This window comes from Macrobrachium rosenbergii, chromosome 10 (assembly GCF_040412425.1).
Source record: "Macrobrachium rosenbergii isolate ZJJX-2024 chromosome 10, ASM4041242v1, whole genome shotgun sequence".
NCBI classification, from domain to species: Eukaryota; Metazoa; Arthropoda; class Malacostraca; order Decapoda; family Palaemonidae; genus Macrobrachium; species Macrobrachium rosenbergii.
The window spans coordinates 67,839,707-67,845,261 of NC_089750.1; the positions used below are offsets into that span (position 1 = coordinate 67,839,707).

The window sequence follows — 5,555 nt, forward strand, 5'->3', positions numbered from 1 at the left end:
AAGCATTATTTTTCTTAAGTTTCCTCTGCAAGTTTGAGCATATTTACGATATATATTTAACCAACTTACGTCATTGCCAAAGTGCATGGCCCGGTAGGCTTGTGAACGGCCCCTGACAGGCATAAAACTGTGGTCTTGACGTAACGTAATTTGGAATAATTAGCTACGAATGAGATAATCGGATGAAATAAGGTTAGTGAATGTATGTATATATATATATATATATATATATATATATATGTAATTATATATATATATATATATAATTTATATATATATATATATATATATATATATATATATATATATTATAATATATATAAATATATATGTTTATATATATATTATATATACACATATATACATACATACGTACAGTACACATATATATATATATACAGTATATATATATATATATATATATATATATATATATATATATATATATATATATATATATATATGAGTGCCTTACCCTGAGTAGGATTAGAATCTATATATACCATTATAACCTAATACATGGGTGGCATTAGACCTGTTGCGTTCAGTCGTCAAGGGCGTACCTTAGCTGTAGTTATTCCCAAGGTACAGTGGATCCGATACTGAAGATTTACTTGTGGCTTTATACACGATCGTTTGAAGAAAAGTCTTGTGTAAAATGAGATAACATTACTACAGATATATTCACAATCACACACTTTATATGTACAGTATATGGTATCTATGTGTGTGTGTGTGTGTATATGTATATAATTACGTATAATTATATATATATATATATATATATATATATATATATATACATGTTGGAACTAATCGACACACGACACGTGTTTCACATATATAAATTTCTGACTTACATCGGGATCGAACCCCGGTCTCTCAAGTGAGAGGCTGGGGCGCTAACAATTTACTCTCACAAGTCTTAAATGAAGTTTGAACCTAAATACTTCTGTATCTGAGGTTTTTCCTGGGCGAGCTACTGTCTAACACACCTGCAAATTTTACCCATTTTCCCAACCCTGTGTGGGTCAACTGGTAGCGCCCTGGCCTTTCATGTGAGAGACCAGGGTTCTATCCCGATGTGAGTCAGAAATTTATATATATGTATATATATATATATATATATATATATATATATATATATATATATATATATATATATATATATATATATATATATATATATATATATATATATATATATACATATGTGTATACAGATATATATATATATATATATATATATATATATATATATATATATATATATGATATACATATATTCGTGTATATCTATATGTATAAATATATGTGTATATTTATGTATGTGTGTATATTATAATACGGACAAACTACATATGGATAAGGTAAAAGGTTTGGCGATAATTCCAAAAACCTCACCCAATCTTCCCAACTTCCAAACACATCAAAAAGCATAAAATTATTTTACTAATTATGCTTGAAGAATGACCCCACTTCAGGCAGAAGCCACAGACCGAACAAGCAAAAGTAGGTTAAAGTAGGTCCTGGAGGCGGGGGGGGGTGGAAGGGGTGGTAAGGGGTGGAAGGAGGACACAACATATCCCCTTGAACCCTTAGAAAAGAAAAGCGGATCAGCCCGGATCCAGTGACTTTGTTCCAGTTTTCCAATTTCTTTCCTCGGTCATTTATTCATTGCTTTTGTCAGGCTGAGCTGTCAGGCTGGAAGAGCTTCTCAGGAGGCGGGGGATATGATGTACGGTTCATTCATCTTTCGTGGGCTGTGTCGTAGCAAGGCGAGAATGGTATATATATATATATATATATATATATATATATATATATATATATATATATATATATATATATATATATATATATATATATATATATATATATTTCAATGTCGATGACTTAAGTTTACATAGTGTACATAAATTAATTATGTATGCCTCTCTTACTCTTTTATATGTTTCGATGCTTATCCGAGCAAGCGAACGTTCTCATACACACTCATAATTTGTATAAATCAATTTATCTGCATGTATGCACGCACTAGACAAATATATATATATATATATATATATATATATATATATATATATATATATATATATATATATATATATATATATATATATATATATATATACTTGATTCATGAAGATATGGAAATAATGAATTTTTATTAAAGGCAAATGCCACGACTCTTCCCCTGCTTTCGAGCCAGTTGGTCTCAGTCCTTTGTAAAACCTCTCAAAGATTTAATTTTGTTTTGATAGGTCCACTAATTCTTCCACTGTGTTGGATTCCGGTGCATCTTTTCCTTATATATAATCCCCACCATCAGTGATATGTCATCTGTCAATTATACGAGCTCTCTTGTAACCGTACTTTTGTTTTTCATCAGCCTGCTAGTAAAGGACCGTGTGTCGAAGGGCCTAGCAACCACTCCGTTGATTCACTTTTCACTCGTGGCATTTGCCTTTACATATATATATATATATATATATATATATATATATATATATATATATATATATATATATATATATATATATATATATATATATATATATATGTATGTGTGTGTATATGTATATATATGTATATATACATATACATATACATATATATAATTATACATATATATAAAACAAGCAGCATACATATCCTAGAGAATAACGAAAAGTCTACTCAACATGGCCTTGTTTATTTTATTTCCGAATGCCAACTTCTCGGAGCCAAATACCGTTTTCGATGCTAAATTCGACATGAAACGTGAAAATTAATGCAAAGACAATTAAAATAAAAAGAAAGGCCATACAGCAGAATAAACGTGAAGGCGTAAAAGTCAGTACCATCACATGGCTAAATAGGCATCCATTTTGACATCTAAGCTGTGACCATCAAAATAACAAATAGATATTTATATACTTTAATGACTAGTGTCTTAGCCTAACTGTCTCAATAAATATTCGATTTTTTATGTAATTGTATTAACTTTGTCTTATTTTTTATTATGTTATTTTTTTTAAGTTTTCATTTTGATTTATCTTAGCTTTAATTGTCTCGCCTCTACCCTTTAAAGTTTTCATTTTGATTACTGTCAGCTTTAGTTTTCATATCTCTACCCTATAATGTTTTCATTTTGATTTATCTTGGCATTAATTGTTAAATCTCTCCCCTATTTAGTTCGGAAACAAAAGGGATTTGATATCAAAAATCGTTAGCATTCGAAAACAATTGAAATGGTGCGTAGACTTCTGTTTATTCTCCTCTCATTATACGCAGACAGCTTTTGGAAGCAAAATCCCGAGATGTATACTAGTATTGCACCAGCCCCGGTCTTTTTGCCATACCCCTAGGTTAGGTTCGGTTAGGTTGGATGGTTAGGTACGCAAGAATTTGGGTGTGGGAAACATAGTGAGATTATTTTCAAGAAAATTCTATGGTTAGTTTTTAAGATATGGCGTTCCGCTTTTTCAGGGAAAGGTCCCGGTACTCGGTTACATCTCGGGGAAATGCCTTCCTGAACCCCAAACTTGATTTCATGACAGAATAATAATATAACCTTCTGCATTATATTACATATGAGTAATCTATGAGAGATCTCGCATCCTCGAGTATATTTCGTTTTGTAAGAAATGAACGTCACACAAGTAGGCGATCAACTTGCATAAGCGACATTATTTGAATCGGGGTCCATTTAAGAACGATTCCAATGCTTGGTTCTCGACGAGAGACGATATTCATCGCTCTTATATAACCGCGATTGTGCGTCATGTTTTGTAAACTTTCAACAGCAACGTTTCGTAAACACACGCGCGGACTCAGGCGCAAATTGCCAATTCGTTATGATTCATATTTTGCCAGCGTAACAGCTGATCCGCTTTGTATGACATTTACTTTCATTTATTATTCTCTTTTTTTTTAATCTTTTTATATATCTGTAAAAAATCCGGCGAACTTAATTCAAGGAAATAACATATTCCGTCATGATGGCATATACTATTTGTATATATATACAGTATATATGTGTGTGTGTATAAATACACATGCATATATATAACATATATATGTATGTATGTAAATATCTGACTCACATCAAGATCGAACACAGGTCTTATTTGACAGACCTGGGTTCGATCCTGATGTGAGTCAGAAATTTATTTCTGTTCCACACCTAATTGTGTGTTGATATGTATGTATGTCTATATGTATATAGAGTTCTGTCCTTGCTATGATAAGCAAGAAAAAAATATATATATGTGGCTGTATATATTTTTATACATACATACACATATGTACTGTATGTATAAAAAGTTCTGTTCTCGCTATGATGAGTCTCGGCTATTTTTTGTATTTCTTTCCCTTTATTGGACCTACAGAAGCCGAGTCACGATTCGCCTCCACCGCGGAACAAACAACACTCAACGCTGGTCGTTACACGATGTCACTTACCTTATCAATCACGAAATGAGATGCGAGTGCTGGTGGTGGCAGCCTGTTCACTCGGGGAAGGCTCCCACTAGAATGTGGACGATCTCCCGCCTCCACCTTTGTATATAGGTCTGGAAGACCTGGGGGTCACGTGACCGAGGTCTTCCTTTGCACGCGACAGACTCATTTCCTTCGCGGGGGATTTTCTTGACGCGTGGAGATAAAAATAAAAAAAAAAAGGATATCAAGCCACGGAGGAGAAGTAGAAAAATAGAAATGGGCAGAATGAACAAGAAATGTAAGAAAAATGACAAAACAGGTGATGAGACAGCATGAAAGTATAGCGAATATTCAAGAAAATAAAAAAAAAGGTTGGGACCCGTGAGGTCAAAAGGCTATAAAAAGAGGAAGCAGTAAAAAGGAAACTGGAAAACAAATAGAAAATAACGAAAGAGAAACTGCAAAAAATCTCAGGATGATTAGAGTGGACTGTCTCTCTATTTCTGGATGCTTAATCGTACCAGGTTCTACATTTTTACTCGTTTTTGCACCAAGTGGTGGCCAAATAACCAGTCTTCTCAAACCTTAGGCAGCGCAATGGTCTCCTTACAATGGCCATAATTAAATGGGGCTTTTCTTTATGCCCAACAGCCTCTGTACCTTGGCATTCTACAGTCTTGGCTTTGAGTTCACCCGAGTTTACTCCAGAACTTCTAAGTGTTTCATTTTTAGATTTCTGTAAAAGAAAACTATTGTGCCGACTTTGTTTGTCCGTCCGCACTTTTTCTGTCCGCCCTCAGACCTTAAAAACTACTAAGGCTATAGGGCTGCAAATTGGAATGTTGATCATCCACCCTCCAATCATCAAACATACCAAATTGCAACCCTCTAGCCTCAGTAGTCTTTATTTTATTTAAGGTTAAAGTTAGCCATAATCGTGCGTCTGTCAGCGCTATAGGGCAGGCCACTACCGGGCCATGGTTAAAGTTTCGTGGGCCGCGGCTCATACAGCATTATACCGAAACCACCGAAGGATAGATCTATTTTTGGTTTCCTTGATTATACGATGTACAGGAAACTCGATTTCGGCGCAGTTTTTACTTGTTTTATTCTCTTATAAATATGACTTC

General features: G+C 33.5%; 1 protein-coding gene across 1 annotated transcript in view; it reads right to left on the bottom strand.

Annotated features, from left to right (window-relative positions):
- The window catches only part of LOC136842776 (carotenoid isomerooxygenase-like), a 27,867-nt gene extending 23,341 nt beyond the window's left edge, over window positions 1-4,526 (bottom strand). The window contains exon 1 of the mRNA XM_067110602.1: window positions 4,447-4,526. The gene's annotated coding sequence lies outside the window, so the exon portion shown is untranslated. The remainder of the gene's footprint in view (window positions 1-4,446) is intronic.
- Between the last annotated feature and the right edge of the window lie 1,029 nt (window positions 4,527-5,555).